Here is a 23,286-nt window from a genome sequence, read left to right on the forward strand (position 1 = left end):
CCCCACCCCAGGATGTGCCACTGTCTCATTCTATCTCAGCAGTAGAGCAATCCAAAACCCTGGCCACCCGATGCCCCATGCAGATACAAGAGGAGGATACTGTGTCTAGTGCACCAGGAGGTGGGGTGTCTAGATGTACCCCTTAACATGTTTTCCTTCTGCTCTGATGTACACATGTGCATTAATGCATATATAATCTCACAAGTCCAACATGATGACTGCAGAAAAGTTTTAAATGAAAATGGCAAGAAGGAAGTCAAAATCAGTCCAAATCTTAAAAATCTCACAATCCCTCTGACCCACTTTGAGACTTCAAGATTTTAATATAAGCATATGCTTAAGAGCTACATATACTTGTTTTTTTCCCTAGAAGAAAAAAAAAAAAAAATAGGATGAGCCTTTGAAGCAATTTTCACCCAACAATATGAGAATGAGTTCATGTCAGTAAGTATGTCTTTATGATATCATTTTAATGAGCACCACAGAATACTCCATATCACACACATAGCACAGTTTACAGAACCTACATTAAGTAGCACATTTCTGCTGCTCTTAATACTTCCAATGTTAGAGACAGTGCTGAAGGGCTGGTGATACATACAGGATGATGGTTGAGCTTCTGCCTAGCATGGCACTCAGATTCAAGCTTAGTGGATAGACAGAGGGAGTGCGTCTGGAATGTGTTCTTGAGTCAGCTTCCAGAAGCATCTCACGGAGCTATGAGCAAAGCTGCGTCATACTCTTCCTGCAGCCATCGGGCTCAAGACGCAGCCAAAGTCTTATGATTGGGGTGTGTTTTCAAAACTAGAGTCCCACATGCAGGCTAAGAGAAGCTGGGGGACCAAGGATTGCTTTCTGGTTTGGCAAAAACAGATAACTAGTGAACTACAAAAAAATGGGAAAACCATTCAAAAGATTTCTAACCCTGTCACCTTAGAGCTCTGTTGTGAGGAGTAGGATGCCATGAGGAAGAGAAAGACCCCACACTGACTGAGTCATAAAGCTCCAGCTCTCTGGGCCCCATTCCAGAACATTGGAGTTGGGGTGGGTGGATGGGGTGATGCAAACGGGGTGGTGTTGACTGGGAGGTGTTAACTGTTGAAGCTGATGGTGCACAGACAGACCTTGTACCATCCTTTCTCTAATACACACTAAATGTTTTCTAAGCAAAAATAGTTAAGTTTTGTTTTGTTTTGTTTTGTTTTGTTTTTAAAGAAGGCAGTAAAAGTGGAGAGTGGGACTATAGAACAAAACAGTAATTTCTGGACCCTAAACAGTAAGCTTTCTCTATGGTTCATATCCCAAGTAACAAAAGACCTCTGGCTAGGAATTGTACATTTTCAACCATTGTTTTTTCCAACATTCCTTAAGGAAAGAAAGAAGTGATTTTTTTTTTCACTTAAAGTGGGTTAGAATACGGCATTGTCAGCACATTTACAGTGTTCACTACACCCAGAAACTGCTCCACTGCTACTTGCCACATTCAGTGGCTCAATCGACAGGCCACTATAGTGGCCGGATTTTTAGGGGTTACCGACACATACAAAACACACAACTCCAGACAAATAGCAAATGTATAATTTAATATGTGTGTCTATGCAACATGTACGACTTACTTAATGTTATAAATGTTATTGATATGAAATTCAAATGTATGTGGGCATCTACATTTTATCTAGTTCTCCACTCTGGTGGCTTATACATTTTAGGAGATTCTACTTGCCTCACCCTCCTCTACCTCATGCCACACCTCAACTTACTCCAAACTGACTAGACTAGAGTCCTGTAATCATGAGTCTGGGCATTTCACCATGGTCTTTCTTGGTCTTCCTGGGAGAGGCCAGCTAGATGGTTTTGAGGTGAGCATCCTCCCGAGCCCCTAGTCATCGAAGGGAAGTGTGCGCTTGCCAGTCGCCAAACAAGTCTACTCTCTAAGTCGAGGCATCCCACACCTTCCCTTCACCATCCACCCACCCGACGGAGCTGAGATTAAAACCCTCACGATGTGCACACCATTTGCTGCCATATCGTCTACCGTGGTCTTTAAAGGAAGCAGAGAGCGGTTGTGTGCCAGAGAGCAGGAGATAGCTTGCGTCTAAACTCTGGCAACCCTGTCTCCACCTGTCACTATCGGTTCCAGACGATTAAAGCTAAGAAGATGAAGTTTCCTCCGCTAGAAAGTCGTCCATTTCCCCTGCCTATCACTTGACAATTCATTAGCATCCCCGACTGGAAATGAGCCAGAGGAAGGAAGTGATAAACCACCATGAGTCAACATGTTTCTGGTCAGAAGTTCTTGTAAAAGGAGCAAGAGGCATGCAAGGGAGAGAAATCAGTAGAAAAAGTTTTTAGGGGTCATGGGGATTTCTCCCCATCATCTGAATCAGAGATAAACAAGACTTATAGTTGACTTCTCCAGATAGAATGTTCTAGAAGGACACTCAATTCTGTTGCCCAGAATCATTTAAAAAAATGTCCACCTTTCATTCTTTCTACTCTGCTGTGAGGTTAAACAAAGGTTAGAGTGTTAAAGAGGCAGGAGTGGGCAAATACAGTGACTTTTCAAGCTGGATGTAAGAGCCAAGTGGACAAGGAGAAGCCAGCATTCTTCAGGAGACAACCACTTGGTTCACAAGTTCACTATCAGTGGGTTTGTTCCATAAGAGCTGCGTTTCCCCCACTGTAGACTGATGAGAAGCCTAGCAAAAGAATGACATCATTTGCAGTACATAAAAAGAGCCCTTTGTGCTGGGCATGGTGGCACACACCTTTAATCCCAGCACTCGGGAGGCAGAGACAGGTGGATCTCTGTGAGTTCAAGGCCAGCCTGGTCTATAAAGCGAGTCTGCGACAGCCAAGGCCACACAGAGAAACCCTGTCTTGAAAAAACAACAGTAACAACAACAACAACAAAGCTCTTTGCTTTTGTTTGTTTACTATAGTGTTTGCCTTAAGTGAGAAAGACAGTTGTAGAGAGAGGTATTGTGCATTCATGAAAATGTTTATAATGAAGCTTACTGTACATTAACTAAAAATTAATTAAAAATTATAAATAAAGAGCCTAAGGCTTTCATGGTTCATAACAGGGCAAAGGGGAAAGAAATGCGGCCTAGGGGAAGGAGGGAGGCTAAGGACACATATCAGAGGGAAAGGTAGGCAGAGAGAAGCTGCCTGAGCCAGGGACAGCCAGGGACTCTACAATAGTAACTTGAGTATCCATTTAAAAATAATTTATTGTGGAAAATTTCAATCATATACAAGAGCAAACAGACTAGGATAATGAACCTCAGTGTGCCTTTTCCAGCCTCAATAACTATTACCTCACCGTCTCATTTAATCAAATTTTCTGCCCACTTGCCCTTCCAGGATGGGTCATTTTGACGGAAATTCCATACAGTATATTTCATCAATAAATATTTCAGTACAGCATTAAGATTTAACTAGCCAATTCTGATCTGTATGGCTTCTTTAAACTTAGCCAGTTTCCTCACGATCTCTTCCTACAGGAGCCCGCTTGAGGGGCAGGCTGAAGAGGAAGCCATGTTCCCTCCACATGATTGGAAACTCTACATTTACAAGCTGGAAGTGTTTAAGGTCCTCCCACAAAAAGCACAGAAGCCAGTTGACCATGGCCGGCAAAGGCGAGAGCAAGCCAGCATAGGAGAATAGGAATCACTGACCAGCTGCAGGAGACCAGAGGACGGCTGTGGGATTTCTACAGGGTACAGTGGTGATCCAGAACATTCTCTCAAAACATTGGCTGCAGGCTGGCCACCAAAACTCCTAGAGGACTGTAGGATTCAGCCATCCGGTAAGAGCTTGAGCTACATGGGCATTTAAACTTCCAGCAAGTTCTATTGTGCTAGCCAATTCCAGGCACATTTCAAACAAGGGTGTCATATCAGTTCAAATATGAACCTAAAGATCATGTGCTATATGCATGTATGTGTGTGTATGTATGAGGTATGTATGTATGTATGCACCCGTCCATCCATCTTCTATCTCTAGCTATCTTTGGTTTTTTTGAGACAGGGTTTCTCTGTGTAGCCTTGGCTGTCCTGAACTTGCTGTGTAGACCAGGCTGGCCTCGAACTCAGTGATCCACCTGCCTCTGCCTCCCTAGTGCTGGGATTAAAGGTATGCGATACCACACTCGGCTATGTGTTGTGTCTTTAATCACCCCAGTAGGGAGGAGTGATTAGGTGCTAAGGCTTCTTTGCTTACACATGGGCTCATGCAATGCCATTAACATGGGGACAGGAAACAATGGCAAACCAGTTCAGCCTCCTCTCACCAACTTATCCATTTACTTTCTACCATGGATGATGTAGCCCAGAGGCCTTTGCCAGATCCTTGCATCTTCCCAGCCTCTAGAACTTTGGGTGAGCAATTTGCTTAGAAATTACTCAGTCTGTGATACTCGGCTATGTAATATAATATAGACAAAAAGGTAACAACATTTCCCATTACTCAAAACAGTTTGAAGATACCAGGAGTGTTTTCCACATATTTACTTACCCCCTTAGAACAAACAATATACCCGCTTAGGAAGAGCTCGAACCACCCACAGCTAACAGTCCACCAGTGTAGGGGGAGCTTGACCCATTTACAGCTAACAGTCCACCCGTTAGGGGGACCTCAACCCACCCACAGGTAACAGTCCACCCGTGTAGGGGGACTTCAACCCATCCACAGCTACACTACTGCTGTTTTCCATAATAAGATGGCCCCAGGAACATGAGTTGGAATGCTTCTCCAGAAATAAGGGGTTAACCGAGCTTACCCGGTGTACTCAATAATCTTCTGCGGTGCAGCGGTCCAAAGATCTGCTGTCAGCGCTTTGCTGTCAGCAAAGATCCCTTAAGATTTTTTAAAAATGTCATTTCGTTCTCAAATTAAAATTCCACAATAAATCTCCCCCCACCCCGCCCCCTTGAGTGTCTCTGACACGTATGAAGAATTTCCCTTTTCAAAGATCCGTCTTCTTATGCTGTCGTCCTCTGAAAGCTTCTCTTGACACCTGGCTCCCAGGCAAGACCACACCCCTTACCTCAAAATCTTGCCTGTGGAGTATTTAAGTTTTTTTTTTTTTTTTAATATCCTGATAAAATCTTTGCTCACTCAGCAATATTATAAGCTGCTGTCTTCCCTGAGAACCCGGGTTTGTAGACCTGCTAATGTCTCTGTAGTTGCTGGCCCAGCAGACAAAGGAGAGTAATCCTCAGCAAGCTGCTCCTCAGACTTGAGGACAGCGTCTACTTATGGAGAGGATCTGTTGGGACAAAGGCGCCAAGGTGGAGTCACTGATTAAGTAGCAGTAGGCTGGGCCTGAGAATGTGCATTTGTGTGCAAAGGTGAAAATGACTTAATCTTTGGCCCCTAGCAAGTTACTGCTTCTCATGGAGAGATTCTTATGTTGAGCTGTGGGGCACTTTCATTTTAAAACTTGCTGCCATGAGGACTGGCTTCCTCCCTTCCTTCCTTCCTTCCTTCCTTTTTGTGCTGGATATTGAACCTAGGGCCTTGTACATAATAGCCAAGCTCTGAACTGCATTCTTAACCCTAGTCGTTTGTATAATTATAAACTACAATAGAAAAGAGAAGGGGAAAAAAAGCCAGACGTAGTAACATGTACCTTTAATCCCAGCACTTCAGAGGCAGAAGCAAGCAGATCTCTATGTGAATTCAAGGGCAGCCTGGTCTACAGAGCAAGTTCCAGAACAGTCAGAGGTACATGGTGAGACTCTATCTCAAAAATAAAACAAAACAAAAACCAAACAAATGGGAGAATGGGGGAAGCTACACCTGTGTTAACGATTTTTCCAAGCTGAGTAACAGATTCAAACTTGGTGACCGTGGAGTTGGAAAGTTGCAGAGTTTGGTCCAACTCACCTTGGGCTGCTTTTGGTCCTCTCAGTGACCTTGAGTGTTCCTTTGTCTGGCCTAACGACCTAATATCTTTTTGACCATCATGTAAAACTTTTTAACATGTATTCCCGGCAGACCACTGGTTTCCACAAACTCAAAAGCCAAGAATGGCAAAAGAAAGTCTCTGAAACCCGAGACGGCCTTTCCTCACTCTGCCTAACTGTGGTCCCTACCACTGTAGCTGGTAAATGACTTGATTTATTGTTTTGTTTGCTCTGTAAGCAACAAAGCCTCGTGCAGCAGTAGAACACTGTTCAGCTTGTCTCTCGGGGCCTGTGTTTTCACTCAGGCTCAGATTTAGCCCTCACTTATTCTCTTCGAGGTGAGAGCTCTCTTTCCTGTTGACATTTATTTAAAGCAAAGTCCAGAACAATCACAGAAGGTAAAGGCATACTGTGTTTAGGGGAGAACCCTGGGTTTGAATTCAATCTCTTTCTCGTTTCAGCTGTTTAACTATGGGCAAGATTCTTAAGCTCTCAAAGCCTACGTTATCTGAAAAAAAGTGGGAATAATGACCTCCTAGGTTAGTAACTCCACGTTTGGGAAAACGGTGCATGAACTTCAAGGTATGCAAATATACACGGTACTGGAAAGGACGCAGACCAGGTCAGTGTCAGGAAGATTGCTCTGGTAGTAGGGCAGTGTTTCTCAACATGTGGGGTCGCGACCCCTTCAGGTAGCAAATGACCTTTTCACAGGGATCGCCTAAGACCATGGGAGAACACAGATATTTACGTTACAATTCATAACGGTAGCAAAGTTACAGTTATGAAGTGGCAACAAAAACATGTTGTTTGTTTGTTTGCTTGTTTTGCCAGTCGGTCTTACACATTCTTGCCGTCACCACCTCAGGCCTTGACTGCGGACTGTGCATCGTGTACTGCTGCTCGCTCTTTGCTCTTTTCCGCTCTTTCTGCTGCTCCCTCTCCTAGTACTTGGTGAGGCAGTGGCGCATGACTCTCGTCTTCTTGGGCCGCAGGTCTAGAGGCTTGTACTTCTCGCTCTTGTAGAATTGCCTGGGATTTTTTTTTTTTTTTTTTTTTTTTTTTTTTTTTTTTTTTTTTTTTTTTTTTTTTTGAGTCTGGTTAGGGACAGTGCGGGCATGGGTGATGGATTTGGAGAGCTTGGATGCTGCCGCCTGTCAACTTGGTGACCGGAAGCTGAGGCAGCTCCATCTTCAGACCGTCTAAGTTGTTTCAGCAGCTCCTCCTCCTTCTTGCAGCGCAGGTCCCGAGCCTTGCTCTTGGCCATGGTTGCTCACCGCCGAGGCTGTCTGGTTTGAGAGAAAGACGAAGAGGTGGGAACAAGAATAACTTTAAGACTGGGGATCACTACAACATGGGGAACTGTATTAAAAGGTCGCAGCATAAGGAAGGCTGAGAACCGCCTTTGGAGGGGACGGGGATGCAGGAACTCGGCTGGTATGTGTAAGGGTTCCATGAGGTAGACTTTGTGAGACAAGAAAATGTATTTACTGGGCCTTAAAGGTTTTCAGTAGTCAAGGAGCTGATCCAGGAAGGGAAATATTGACACTCGGAGAGACATTGTGCACCGTATTTCAAACCAACTAGGAAAGTTTAAAACCACGGAAAGCTTTGAATACAAAGCACAGGGTTGGACTGGAGAGATGGCTCAGTGGTTAAAAGCACCACCTGCTCTTCCAGAGGTCCTGAGTTCAATTCTAAGCAATCACATGGTGGCTCACAACCATCTATAATGTGACAATAAATAAATATTAAAAAAAAAAAAAAAGCACAGAGTTTAAACAGACACTGGGACCCTGCATATCAGCAGGTTTTGTGTCTGAGGATTAAGCCAGCTACTAACTGGAGATGTTTGGGGGATGGGGGAAAGAATTTATTTCTGTACTGGGTAGATACAGACTTTTTCTCTTGTCATTTACTCCCTTACAAAGTATGCTAAATCTATGTTAGGCTTTGCATTGTATTAAACATAATGGAAAAATCTAGAAGTGGTTTACCATATGTGAGAGGATTATGTTTGTTGCAAACCATTCTACGTACGGAATGGGAGTGCTTAGATTTTGATATTCTCAAGGGTCCGAGCCATTTCCCCATCGCCATGGAGGGGTGACTGCTATTTGGTAGACAGCAGCTTATTAAAGGCTCTGACCAGCAGCTCGGCATGCCCAGAAGGTAACCAACGCAAAGTGTGGGGTACACAGGAAGGCAGGAAGAAATGAAGGAGGGGAACCTTTCCTTTACTGAGCAGCACCCCTACCTTCACACTAAGGTGTCATCTCATCCCTTCACTCCTCCACCTTTTACAAGTTTATGCTCCATTTCTTAAATCTTTGTCTTTCCCTCAGCAAGCAGCTTCAAGCACTAGGCGGCCTCCTGCACTTCTAGCCATGCTTTCTGGAACATTCTGTGAGAATACATTCTCTCTGTCTCCCTCTCTCTCTCTCTCTCTCTCCCCTAACCTTCCTTGTCCTGATTTATTGGCTTTTCTCCTCATTCAATGTGCCCCGCCCCCCCCCCCTTTTCAGACATTTCTTATTTGAGCGTGGTTTTTTTTTTCTTCCTTGCTACGCTAGTCACTTCTCTTTGAGTATAATTTAGTGCTTTTTTTGTTTCCCCACAGAAGAGAAGCACTTGGCATTAGCAAAGGCACTTGGATAATTTAAACAAACAAACTCCTGACGGGAGGATGAGAGCTTAATTCCCCACCCTGCCCCTTTCCTCACTGGGAACTTCACTGCCAGCTTCCGAGGAGTCAAGAGCAAGGGCTACGTGAATACTTGCACGTCTCTGCAACCCTGTACGTCTGGGCACTCCCGCTTAGGTCCCTCATCTCCTGACTTGAGTCGGCTCTGACTTAGAACGCCTTCTCTGTAGCCTATAGTGCCCTCAAAGAATTTATGGGGGGACAATTCAGGTATTTACACATCCTTCTCTGTGCCTCAAGCTATGTCACATAGTTTCTCAGCATTTCCCAAGACTTTCTTTCCCCGGTGCCTCATAAAGATACTCAGCCTTTCCTTGCATTGCCATGCTCTCTCTCCCCGACATTCTCTCCAAGCTTGAAAGGTGGTCTCGCCTGTGGCTGATGTGTTTGCAACTAGAGGATTGTTCTGCATTCACACCATTCCCCCCAACACACACACATACACACACACACACACACACACACCCAAAGTCTCTTTAGGAACAACAGACTTGAGGGGCACTTGTAAGAAGTCCCTGCCCCTAATTACAGTGTTGGTGATATTCCATGCTAAGGCAGTACTCCCTATGCTCTGTGAATAAGCCCCATCGTCTACTTTCCATGAATATACACCCTTAAAAGTAAAAGACCCTTTGTAATGATTTCATTATTAGTACTCACAAAACTTTCCATCTTAGCCAGGCAATGGTGGCGCACATCTTTAATCCCAGGCAGAGGCAGGCTGATCCAGGTCAGCCTGGTCTACAGCCAGGGCTACATAGAGACCCACTGCCTTATCCTCAATCCCTGAACTCTGAAGATATTTTTTCTTAGTAGGCGTCTCCCTCCCTTCCTCGCAGCAGACATCACAGGAATCCAGGGGCTAAGGACAGCTTGGGTCTTCTCTCTGTGAGAAAAAACATGTTTCGCTTTCAGTACAGAAGCAGAGGGTCACTCTGAGCTTGGCTGATGACACACAAGGCATTTGCTCTGATAAAGCTTTCCTTGGATGTGACACTGCCTTGTAGTTAGAAGGTTACTCAGAGTCATTTGTGAAACAAATTTTATTGACTGTGACTCAATGGAAAGAATGTCATGTGTTGGCTTTGCGACGCTCACTGAGCAGGGAGGTTTTTTTTTTTTTTTTTTTTTTTTTTTTTGCCAGCTAAGGCTCCTGGCTCAGATGGGATTCAGGGAGGAAAAAATATACATGCGTGGGAAACCTAACCAAGTATGTGTCGGCAGCACATGGTACCCTTTGCCACACTCCTGGTCACTTCCTGTGTTGCTCTCAGGATTCTGAAGATGAATAAGCAACACTGCTTTTCCCCAACAGTGATTGAGATCACCATTGAGAGCTTCGTACCCTGTTAATGATGGCTTTGGGGCTTTTTAAGAAGGTACTAATACGAGAAGCACTCAGCTATATATGGGCACACCTAGTATGTACTGAATCATGGTGTTTCATGAGGTATCTAAAGAGTGGGCTCCTTCATGAGGAGAAATAGTAATGAGTGGGCGATCCTAAAATACAGGCTTTTTATCATTTTGCTCCTATCAGTAGAGCACTGGTTCCATCAGTGGGGGAGGGGGAGCAGCAGAGGTGTGGACCAGCCTGTTTAAGAAATAAGAGATTTTCCGATAGCACACATTTTCATGTCATTAGAATGTAATTCTTCAGCATCATTTGTTGTTGTTGTTGTTGTTGTTGTTTGAGATAGAGTTTCTCTGTGTAGTCTTGGCTATCCTGGCACTCACTCTGTAGGCCAGGATGGTCTTGAACTCTCTGAGATCCACCTGCCTCTGCCTCCCCAAGTGCTGGGATTAAAGGTGTGAGCCTTCACGCCTGGCTAGCATTTTTTAGAGGCCTCCCGACTTGCATCATTAGAATAAATTTTGAATGTGGTTAAACCCTTGTAATCATGTAAACACATGCACACACACACACACTCACACACATTTAAAAATAAAAAGAATAAAATCTTCCTTTAAACCTTAACCTGGAAAGCCAAATGCAGGTTCAAAGTCTGCTTGTTATCCTATGAAGAACCGAGTACATGGTCTCCTCTGCCGACCTCTGGTATCTGAGAACCCACTAGGGCAGCACACCTAACCCCTGAAAAGCCTTACAAAGTCCTACTCCTGTGTTTACCTCTTTTGGAAGCAACTGGGAGGCAAAGCTGAGACTCTTTCCTAAATAGAGGGTGTCTCAGATTTCCATGGTGCCGGTGCCTTGCATCCCTGGAATGCGCTGATAGATTAATGCACTTGTGAGATGGTTTAGATACTGCCTTCCGCAAAGATAAATAATGTTGATTCTTATTATTAATGAATTCTTATTATTTATCCTTAAACCAAGGATGCAGTCAGTGAGATACGGTCAAGAAATGAGGTTTATGGCTCCAAAGGCAATGGACATTCAAATTGACTGACAGCAGAAGCCGGAAGGAGGACTGCACGTTTTCTCCTTGGTGAGAATAGTGAATAGACCTGTGAATTTCGAAGGTTAGACAGGTGTGAATTCCAGGCAAGCGCAGGGACAGTGGGCAGCTGGCTAACACGTCCATCTTACAGCTGAGAAGATGCGAGGAGGCGAAATTGTGCATGGATCTTAATGCAAAGGCCAAGGCCATCTCCAGAGGCCAAATCACGGTGTGTGCTCCCCCGGAAGACTGCAGACTCTAACCCAGTGGCCCTCAACCTTCCTGATGCTGTCACCCCTAGTGCAGTTTCTCATAGCGCGGTGACCCCCAACTTTAAAATCGTTTTGTTGCTACTTCATTACTGTAATCTTGCTACTGTTATGAATCATAACTGTATCTATCTGCTATGCACGATAGTTAACATGTCACAACCGACGTGTTGAAAACCATTGGTCTAGCCTCGGCTTCTCTCGCCGGTGCTGCTTTATCTGGGCTTCCTATGTCCTGGCACGCCGACTCTGAAGAACACACGGCAAATGGAAGATCTGGGGAAGAACTGAATCTCTGACTCACTCAGGCAGAGTGAGAAAGATTTACATCATAATGCTCATTCTGGAATCTTCCAGAGTTTAGTTTGTTTATAAGAGGCAAAACATCACCCAGTGTGAACTCAAATTCCAGGCCTTCAGGGATCTTCTTGCCTCAGCCTTCCAAGCAGCTGGGTGTACAGAAGTATTCCTGGCTGGCCCAGCTGTGTCTGTGTTTGTGTTTGTTTCCTTTAAAGAATGTAGATTAGTGGTAACTCAGGAAAAGAGACAATAACATTTCCATTCCCTGAGGAGATGGAAATACCCTGATTGGCTGCAGCCAAAGTTGCATGTCGTGTATATGAATTATGTATTAAAAAATTGGGTATTCTGACTGAACAGATTATACTTTAATGAGAAAACTGTACTAGTATTTCACGCAGGATGAAACATTTTCAACATAATAGAAGGTTTCCAGATCTAAGAGTGTTGAATTTAGGGACGAATAACGCAGCCTTCGATGTAAACTTCTCACTTTAAAAATAAGTCCGTAAATAATTGGCTATCATGTTGTATTATTGAGTTGTCTTAACGCCTTAATTTCCTTGGGAGACAATTTTATTTTACAACGCAAAACCACAATAAAGTCACTTGTCCATTAAGAAAAAAATGGGTCTTCTCAGGGGTTCTGTTTGGCTTTAGTCTCCGGCCCCTGGAGGGAAGGGGGGCGGGTGAACTAGGAAGAACTTTGGCATAGCATCAGCACAGAGCCAAGAGAAGAGGACCAGAAAGTGATCTTCAGAACGAAAGACATCATCAGAACTTAACGAAACAGCCATGGGAACTTGAGTGCGTGCACGCGTATGCTCACACCCACACCCACCTCTCCACCCCCACACAGACCCCACATCTACAGCCTCTGGATGCTGCCATTTCTGCAATTATGTGGATCCCTGGCCTGATGCAGCTCACAAAGGGACAGTGGCCCATGGAGTGTGTGGCTGTTTAAGTACCCTGGGAGACAACTGGCCTTCTTGAGTCTCTGTAGAAGGGGAGAGCTGACCAAGAGTCTGACCTGTGTGAGGAATGCATTCCTGTGGACGGATTGGGAGCTGAATAGTAGGAGATTTTTCTGTTCCTTTGCATAATTAGGACATACTGACTAAAACTCTCAGGTGTCCCTCAGATTGAGCACACAAGAGCCAGCACTCTCAGGAACTTCGCAAGTACCCGTTGCCTTTAATTATGTCAAAGAGAGAGCTTATAAGTTGGGCATTTTGTGACGGGTGCACATCCTATTTCCAATGTAACAACTAGACTATGAATTCCAGAAAAGGAAAGGAATTTTTCAGAGACCGAAGCTTCATTGAGTAATGACTCTGTTGACTCCACCGATTAGTATTCATTTAAGTAAGATGGCTAAGAAACATTTGCTTAACGGAGGTCCACAACAGGGCAATCTTCTGCTGAAAAGAATGCCCTGTATCACACTGTGTAAAGGCAAGGAATTTCTCTTGTGAGGGCCAATAATTGTAGCAACAAACGTGCCAGGAAAGATGTGTTGCTTTAGGTTACAGACACTGGAAAATCAACAGACCAAAACACCCAGGAGAACTAGGCAGAGAAAGGGTTAAGTTTGGTTACCATGAAGTCCCTGGGGAGCCGCAAAGTAACAGAGTACACAGGATACCCAGACAAGGTTGCCTCCCCACTCCCAGCCAAGCTGCCCAGATCACCAGGCTCCCCTGCCCAGCCCTTCACACTAGTCTATCAGTGTGTTAAGAGGAACTCCAAACGAACTCAGCTCCAAGTTAGAAACATAGCTACAGAGCCATGGTGTTGTTTTAAAAACTAACTTCGGTCCATCGCCATGCCACCCACCGGAGCCAAATTCTTCCAGATGTCAAGCATTCACTTTCTGTGTGCATTAGCAGGGATGGAACACGCTGATTAAGTGGGTTAATTGGTCCTCGTGTGTACTCATTATAAATGCTCTCTGGGTAAAAAAAAAAAAAAGTGGTCGGGAAAGGCGCCAACTGATCTCGTCCTCCTTGTCCCTTGTTGCTACTTCTGAACACAGCCAGCATCCTGCTTGGCATCTTAAAGCAGAGCACAACAAAACACTTGGGTGTCCTCCACTTAGACTCAGCCACCATTGTCTCTCTCACTTCCATCTAGACAAGCAAATTTTTGGCTTGATAACTTGTTCCCACTAATCAAAATCCTTCTCTCTGTGTGTGTACGAGATCCTCACAACCAAAGGAGGTTGACCTGGTGACTTTCACTCTCTCTGGAATTCTTAGGGAACATGACTCAAGAAGGAACTTCAAGTACCCATAACTTCCCAACCCATAGGTTCATGTTCTATACCACTACAAATAACATGGATTAAATAAGGTTTGTTCTGTTTTTTTTTTTTAATTAAAATACACCACAATAAAAAAATATAAGTTAAAATAAGAACTAGCTTTTAAAATTCTTATTATAACAATTAATTAACTAATTTTATGTATATGGATATTTTTGTTGGCATATATGTCTGTGCACCATGTGCATGCAAGCCTGGTGCCCATGGCAGCCAGAAGAGGGTACCAGATACCCTGAAACTGGAATTACAAAAAGTTGTCAGCCTCTGTGTGAGTGCTGAGAATCAAACCTGGGTCCTCTGGAAGAACAGCCTTGTGCTCTTAATCGACAGACCATCTCTCTCCAGTTATATAACAAAATATTTTAAATTAGCTTATTACACCCAGGTTCAGAAAAGAGGTACATGGCATTCTGACATTTGGAGAAGCAACTTTTTATTTTTCTATTTCTTATTTTTAGACAGTTCTTTACTTTCATCATTTGAGTCCCAAGGATCAAACTCATCAAAGGTCATCAGACTTAGCAGCAAGTACCTTAACCCACTGAGCTATCACATTGACCCATGATTGCCAAACTTTCTCTAGAAAGACATTGGGCACAAATCTCTTATGAGCGCCACAGTGTTTGCCAAGACAGAAAACACTTACTTGAACCAATAAGTAAAAATTGACAGCAATGAAGGTTATATAAGGATAGACCAAATGCTATAAATGATTGTTTTTATTTGCCATTTCTTAAAATGGACGAAAGTTCTACTGTTGTGTGTTGTTGTTTTGTTATGTGTGTTGTGTGTGGTATATGTTGAGGTATGTGTTTGCTGGGGCTCTGTCTTAGGGTTTCTATTGCTGTAAAAAGACACCATGACCATGGCAGCTTATACAAGGAAAACATTTGATTAGGGCTAGCTTACAGTTTCAGAAGGTTAGTCCATTATCATCATGGTGGGAAGCATGGCAGCATCCAGGCAGACATGGTGCTGGAAAAGGAGCTGAGAGTTCTGCATCTTGATCCCCAGGCAGCGGGAGACTGTGTGACCCACTGGGCATAGCTTGAGCATATGAGACCTCAAATCTCCCCCACAGTGACACACTTCCTCCAACAAGGCCACACTTCTTTTTAAATTTTTTAAAATTTAATTTGTTTAGGTTTTTTGAAAGAGGGTTTTTGTGTATAACAGCCCTGGCTATCCTAGACTTGATTTGTAGACCAGGCTGGGTTTGTAATCCCAGAGATCCACCTGCTTCTGTCTCCCAAGTGCCGGGATTAAAGGTATGTCCCACCACGCCCAGCGAGGGCCACACCCCTTAATAGTGCCACTCCCTATGGGGAAGCATTCAAACAAATGAGTTTATGGGGTCATTACTATGAAAGGACCACAGGCTCCAACCCAGAGTTTGCCCTTGGTAGCTAAGTTCTCTATCACTGAGATACACCTCCAGCCTGATAACCCCATCTGCATTCTCATGGGTAAAGCTGATTCTAATTTTAAGTCTTGATATGTTCAGAAACACTAATGAGAGCCCTTTGTGTATGGAGTAAGCCCTGAGATCATAAGAAGAAACTGATCCTGCCACATCAAAGACATGTTAATGAGGATGGGGAAGGGGTGCTCACGAGGCCTCAAACCTAGACAGAAATCTATAGGCAACTAAGGAACGCTGAGGAGAGAAATAGTCCTCCTCAGGGAAGAAAAGCACACCAACTAGTTATCCAAATACCAAATAGTCATTTCTGAAAACATACCTTTGAATAACAATATACATACTGAGCAAGCAATATATATATATCACAGTAATTATACATAGACAATTTGAAAGCGAGCAAGAAGGTATATGTGGGAGGGTTTGGAAGGAGGAAAAGGAAGGGGAAGCTATGTAAATATATCATAATCTAAAACAAGTAATTTAAAAAAGAACAATTAAAAACTGAAAAAGAAAGAAACTAAGAGAAAAGAGAGAAAGAAAGAAAGAAAAAGAAAGAAGGAAAGAAATTGGTCCTTGACCCTCCCTCTTCCCAATCTCACACCCCTACTCTCAGGACATCTCAGAGACCCTGGGCTTTCTCACTCAACACCTCTAGAAGCAAGGGTTTGTAGTATTTGAAGCATTCTATCCATCCTGCTCTGTCCTTGACCCCTCTCTGGCCTTTTTTATGATGCAGCAGGTAGCCAGGAGGCTCTTTTTAACAGGAGGCAGGGCTCAGCACACCAGAGCCATCTCCATCTCACTTTGAGAACGGTCCAAATTCCTACTGCGCCTCCAGGGACCCTATGCAGTCACCCATCTGCCCTCTTGGAGCTCAACTCTTCTCCCTGTGTCTGTGTCTCCCACCCTGGCTTCTTTGTTTCTTTTCCTACTCAGAAACTATACCCTGGTCAAGACCTCTGCTGAACCATCAATCCAGGCCTCACTCGGCACTGTCTCACATCTTTCACGTCTCTGCTCAAGTGTCCCCTTCTCACTAAGATGCCTTCTGACCTCCCCCATTTAAATCTGCAGCCTCTGTACTCCCTGGGGCCCTCTGGCCTCCTTACTTAGCTCTCCTCTTTCCCCTAAGACCTACATCTTTTCATTTACTACACAGCAGCGTATTGTATTCACATTATTCCTCTCCTGACTGGGTGGGATACCTCAGAAAGGGAACATGTTTTGTGCGTTGTTTTTCCCTTTTCCTGAAAGAGTACGAGATATACAGAGAGCCAGTAGGAAATGATTGTTGAGTGGATGAGTATGAACAGAAGCCAAAGAAAAGCTCTCTCTCTCTCTCTCTCTCTCTCTCTCCCTCTCTCTCTCTCTCTCTCTCTCTCTCTCACACACACACACACACACACACACACACTCCTGAATTTGTAGACCAGGCTGGTCTTGAACTCACAGAGATCTGCCTGCCTCTGCCTCCCAAGTGCAGGGATTAAAGGTGTGTGCCACTACGCCCAGTGATAAAGTCTGATCTTTAAGACTAGATACTAAGTTATTGCATTTCCAACATATAAGTAAGTTATTATGTAACTATAAGTATTTTTTTCAAATCTATTACTCAGTGCTATCTGAGCTTCCTTTGCAGTGAGGGTAAGAGACTACAGCGAGTGGAGGGGATAAAGAAATATGTTTCAGTGAGTATATGGTCACAAAGTGCTTCATGTGAAGAGTGAATCTGCGAAATGGGTGTCAAAGTGGCAAGATGACCTTTAACCATGAAGGTAGCAAAGGTTTTACACAATTATAGCCCTCAATGTTGACAAAAGAACAGAGGAAAAAAACACACTGTCAGCAAATGCAACTCTTCCAGAAAATTACTTAACCAACAGGTCAAAAGTCTTAAAATTTTCAAGAACTTGTGGGACTGTTTCTTATATGTGCAAAAAGAAAAGAAAAAGCTAAATGAACAAACATTTTCTTCTATTAATGCTTCTAAGAGAAAAACTTGGTGTCAGGATAGGTGGCACACATTGTAATCCCTGCACTTCCGGGGCAGAGTTCAAGGCTACCCTTGACTCCCTAGGAGGCCAGTCAGGGCTACATGTTCCAGAAAAACAAATTCCACAAAAAACAAAGACAGTGCAAGACTTGAAAACAACTTGAGTAATTGACAATAAAAATACAATTAATCAAACTGTGTTTCTCAAAGTTGATCTGTTTTAATGACTCACTGATAGCTTAACAACACAGAGAGCTCTAATGTGGTGCTATGTGACAACTCCCTGCCTTTGAGTTTAGGCGGAAGGATGAAAAGGAAGTAAGTCAAACATAAACATATGCACCAGGCCAGAGCTGAGACCACACACTCTTGGCTTCTGACTAAAAAAAGAACATCCTTCTGATGTCAAATGCTCAGGAACCCCAAGGTCAAAGTGACCTGCCTTGAGACCCCAGAGCGCCAGAGAACACTGACGAAGTAGGTTCATGAGTGATCCTTATTTCAATCAACCTAAACCATGTATAGAACCAAACGTGTAAAAGTGGACCTGGGGGAGGAAAAGTGCCTTGAAGAACGGATGGAGGCATAAGAAGGTATTGTACGCATCATTGAAGTGTGTAAAAACCACAACTCCCTGGCACCCTGACCCTAGCTGGAAGATGGACAGATTGGACAGATGAGCTGAAGTGGAGGCTATCAAGGTCAAGGCCCAGAACGAGAGGCAAGAGAGCCAACGGAGAAGAAGAAGGCCAGGGAAAGCACCAAGGAGATGGTGCACAAAAGATGAGTCCAGCTGGCACATATGGGCTAAGCCACCAGGATGTACTGTAGAGATCATGTCAAGGAAACAGCAGAGGGGCAGTGAGATGACTCAGTGGCTGAGGGCACTTGCCTTGCAAACCTGGAGACGTGAGTTCAAAACTCACATAAAGGTGGGAGGAGAGAACCAACTCCATAAGAAGCTGTGCTCTGACCTCTTCGCCTGCCCCATATGCATATGCATACACACGCGCACATGCGCGCGCGCATACACACACACACACACACACCATATCACACACACTATTTAGTTTAAAAAGAAACATCAAGAATTCTTTCAAAGCTCCTACCATACTATGACCATGAAAACCAAAAGATTTTGTCAACGTAAATTATCTAACTAACGCCTTCTCTGAGTTCTGATTTCGTGTCTGCCCAATCAAATTCAGATACGATGTTGACTACAGGGGCATTTTATGGGTCTTCATACATGTGTAAGTCTGTTCAAGCATAAAACCAGGAAAAGCATCTCTCTCCAGATAAACACGCAGTCCCCTGCCTCAGCTCTTTTGGTGTACTGAAGTAGAACATAAGGGCTCATATATACGAAGCAAGCCATCTACTGTGGGCCACGTGTCAAACATCCAGCCAATGCATGCTTCCCAGGCTCCTAAGACTTGTCAAAATTAAAATAATTTGATTTAAAACTTTTATAAATACACAAAGGGATAGTGTACAAACACGGAGATTTCAGAACCAAAAATGGCCCAAACTCTCAGTTTTACAGGTAAGTGTTTCTAGGAGGGCAGATTTCGAAACTTTTCATGGCTGACTATCATGTATCCTTTTTTTATTTACTTGCTTATGCAAGCTTGCTTGCGATTGCCCTAGGTAGTCCAGACTGGTCTCAAAGGTAGGATCCTCTTGCTTCCATCTTCCAAGTACTCAGATTACAGGTATGAACCACTATGCTCAACCTGTCATATTTCCTTTTAAAAATCAAATAGAATTCTACAGTGTGATTCGCATTTGGCTGAAGGTTTGATCTTTGTTGGGTCTAAGAAGGCAAACGGCTTATTTCTGTGTTTTACTTCTATGACATTTCAGGGGAATAGGGTGACCTGGGTTTTGGTTAGAAAATTGTGGGAAGTTAGCATTAGGGTGTCTAACTGGGCCCTCTCTCTTGTTTACATCTTAGTTTTAAAATAGAACTATGCAGGCATCTGCCCTTGGGCCTCTCTAATGAGTTCTGATTTTTTTTTTTTTTTTTTTTTTGTCTTGAACCATCAAGGGGGATTTTTCTGGTTTTGTTTTAACCTTTCAATGGTGAAACTGAGCACACACAGAAATGGGAATGTACAAAATAAGAACACATAGCACAGTAATGCCCTTGAGAGGTATATAATCACCATGAAGGTCAGTAGATAGGAGTTAACAGCCCTCCAAAAGCCTTGTTATCCACCCACCCCCAAACACCATGCATCCTCCTTTCTTAGTATTTGCCCAAGCAGTGGGATTTCCAAGCCAGCCATGGCTCTCACACCCACATTATTACTTCCTGGAGTAGTCTTCCAATTCCACACTTAGTGTTGAGGCCTTTATTTTAACTGTGACATGAATGGAAATGTGTACTGCATAGTTTTTGGTAACTGGTTACCTCCACACTAGCCCACTGAAGGCACGTACAGTCCACGTGATGGCATTTGAAGTTCATGGACTTTTCCCATTTGAATGATTGATCTGTGACTACACCATGCTCTGGCACATCTTTTCTTCTAGGGCAATGAGGATGTTTTTAATTTTATTTTCCTTGTTTAAAAATGTGGTCATGTGTCTTTTCATATACTGTGGGTCATCTAGAAATTCTTTGGAACCATGTTTTTTTGTTTGTTTGTTTGTTTGTTTTTGTTTTGTTTTTAACATGGTTGTCAAATTTTCTTTTTTTAATTTTTTTATTGTATTTTGTACATATACAATTATTTTATTACACATATATACAATAGATTACCTATAGCAAGAAGAACCATGACATAATCGGGAATTACATAAAAATGTTACATTCTTAGTGTTTTGGCTATTTCTATTTGAAGAAACATCTTTCCTATCTTGGTGCATCTAAATTTTCTGACTGTAAATCAATCTCCATCACATGTCATTATCAACTTAGAACACCTATCTAGACCTAAAAACATCTTAACCCCTAAACAATTAAGCTTCATTGTAAAACTAAGCTATCTGGTCTTCAACTCCCTCAGAGACTTGAGAAGGAATAAACTTGATTACCTGAGTATGCTGGGAGTACAGGTTAGTAGCTTTCCAAATGAAAAGATGACAGAGACAGTTTTCTACCTGAATAGAAACCCAAAATGTTGGAGCATCTCCTTCAGCCATTCTGGCCCAATATATCTGATAGAGGTATTTCTGAGGCAGGAACTATTGAGGACTTGCTTACCCTGTCTTGGCAGAGTTTGGCTATCCACTCTGCCTACATCCAAGCTTGCTCTTTTTTTAGGCAGAATTTTGTCTGTGGTAGAAATGAGCACATTTTGCCCAGTGGCTAGTTTGTCACATTTGAAGCCATCTCCATAAGGAGGTTCTTTGATGCTCATCGTCCTCTTTGAAGTAGGCTGGGTGTTGCCAGGAGTTAACCTATCTCGTTGTCAATGAATCTTTAAAGTAATAAAAATATTTTAAAATGCCATATTCTGCATGTCTCTGGGGTTTTTTGAGGACCTTATCTTTCTATAGAGTCATATCTATCTGCTGCACCTAAGATGTATATTCTTGTGATAAAAGTAGACTAGCAATTGACATGACCATGATTTAATCTACTAATATTTAATTTGTATAACTTATTTGGAACCATGTTTTTTGTTGTTTTTGTTGTTGCTGCTGTTGCTGTCGTTGCTGTTCTTTGATCATGGCCTCACTAAGTAGCCAAGGCTATCCTTAAACCAATTATTTCCTCACTTTTACCTCTTGCGTGCTGGGAATCCATGCTTGTACTAAACAGAAATAGTTCAGAACCATCTTTTCCCCCCCTTTTTTTAAAGACATAAAGTCTCACTACATTGTCCAAACTGGCCTCAAACTCATTATTTTCCCACTTAGCCAAGGCTAGCCTCACACATATGTTCCTCCTGCTTCTACCCTGAATGCTGGGACTGTATGCTTATGCCACTATAATCAACCCAGAACATTTTGAACTGTCTTTAATTTTTTTGAGATTTTATTTACTTTTACTTTGTGTGAATAAGTGTTTTGTCTCCATGTTTGTCTGTGAAAAAAACATTCATGTAGTGTCCAAGGAGGCCAGAACAGAGAAGTGGAGCCTCTGCAACTGGAGTTATAGACGGTTGTAAGCTATGCCATGTGGGTGCTGGGAACCAAACATGGGTCCTCTAGATAACAGCCAGTGCTCTTTATAGTTGAGCTATCTCTTCAGCCCTTGAACTGTCTTTTAAAGCAACATGATGATGATGATGATGATGATGATGATGATGAAGAAACCAAGAGAGGCTCTGTCTCAGATTCTCCAGAAAGAGTCAGCCTTGTCTACACCCTGATTTTAACTCAGTGAGACCCATATTGGGCTTGTGAGTCCAGAAGTATGAGGTGAGCACCCTACATGGCCTTCCAGCACGATATGTGAGGAAAGTTGTCATCTCAACAGAAAGAACTCATTTTGATTATACAAATACTTTGTTTCAGATTGAGGTATAATTTCCCTGTGATGTTATGCATAGTTCCTAAGCCTATAGTTTGATGACTTTTGAGGAATGCCTACACTTACACAGCCAACTCCTCAGCTCAAGACAGGGAACATTTCAACCACTCCAAAAGCTCTCCTCATGGTCTTCCTACTTACTCTCGCACCTCCTTGCCTCCAATGAGGGAAAATACTTGTTTAGTTTCTAGTCTCAGACATTTGTTTTGCATCTTGGGAAACTTCACATAAAAGAGTCACACAATATCTACTCTGTGATCAACAAGAACGTCAAACACGAGTTTACAAGGACTTTACAAATGTGAAATACAAGGTTCCAGGACAAATCTTGGTTCTTCTACTCACCAACTTCGAGCTTCTCCAAGGGTCAGCCTTTCAGAGACTATAGACTGTCTACCCCACTTCCCTGTAATGAAGATCACAGATGAAAAACAAACAAACAAAACACCCCATTTTGTTATTTTTGAAATGGTACACACTTATAAACACTAATTTCCAACTCAAAAGAGAAATCAGATGCTAGCAGTCTTTGGGCAATGAGATAATGAGTGATTCTTCATTACAAAACATTTTTCTTTGCTTCCTAAATTTACACATTGACATCAGAGTTTCTGAAAGAGAGAGATTTTCATAGTAAATCAGTACAGGAGTATTTATCAACTCATAGTTTATACCATGTCTTCCAGCTTTACTAGGGTATAAGGAAAGGAAAACTGCACACATTTAGAGTGTACAGCATGATGTTTTCATTTATAACACAAGTTGCCATGATCAAGCTACAAGCTACTTAGCATATGTCACCTCACATAGTTGTTATTCTGCCTGCATGTGAACATTTATAATCTATGCCCACCAAATTTCAAGTACGCAGTTACGGTTATCAAGGCCTGCCATTATGTGATAATCTAGCCCTGCAAAATGGATCCTGCATCTTCTGACCAGCACTGCTCATGTCCTCACTCTCCTGCCCACCCCATCCCCAGCGCCACTCTCTCTGCTTCTATGGCTTTGGCTGCTCTAGATGCCTGTGGATGTGAGCCTATGCCTTATTCCATTTAGCACAATAGCTTCCATGCCTCTTGCAGCTTAGGGATTTTTGATTAATTGTTTTGTTTCCAATTCGGGAAGGGTCTTGCTATTACATACAGGCCAGATTGGCCTCAGACTCACAGACAGACCTTCATACTCCAGATGATGGGACTATGGGTAGCAAGCTCTCTCTCTCTCTCTCTCTCTCTCTCTCTCTCTCTCTCTCTCTCTCTCTCTTCTTTTTAAGGCTGAACAACTTCTTCTTTTCTTCTACTAGAACTTTAGATGAAATAATTATAGATTTAGTTTTTTTTTCCAGTTAACAATTTCAAGTATGAATTGGTGCAAACTGTGGGATTATGTTCACTTCTACAGTAGAAACTGCACAATAGGGGATCTTGGACTATTGTCTTGTAATTGTAAATTTTTTAGATTGGTATAT

This window comes from Acomys russatus, chromosome 27, assembly GCF_903995435.1.
Source record: "Acomys russatus chromosome 27, mAcoRus1.1, whole genome shotgun sequence".
In the NCBI taxonomy this organism is placed as follows: domain Eukaryota; kingdom Metazoa; phylum Chordata; class Mammalia; order Rodentia; family Muridae; genus Acomys; species Acomys russatus.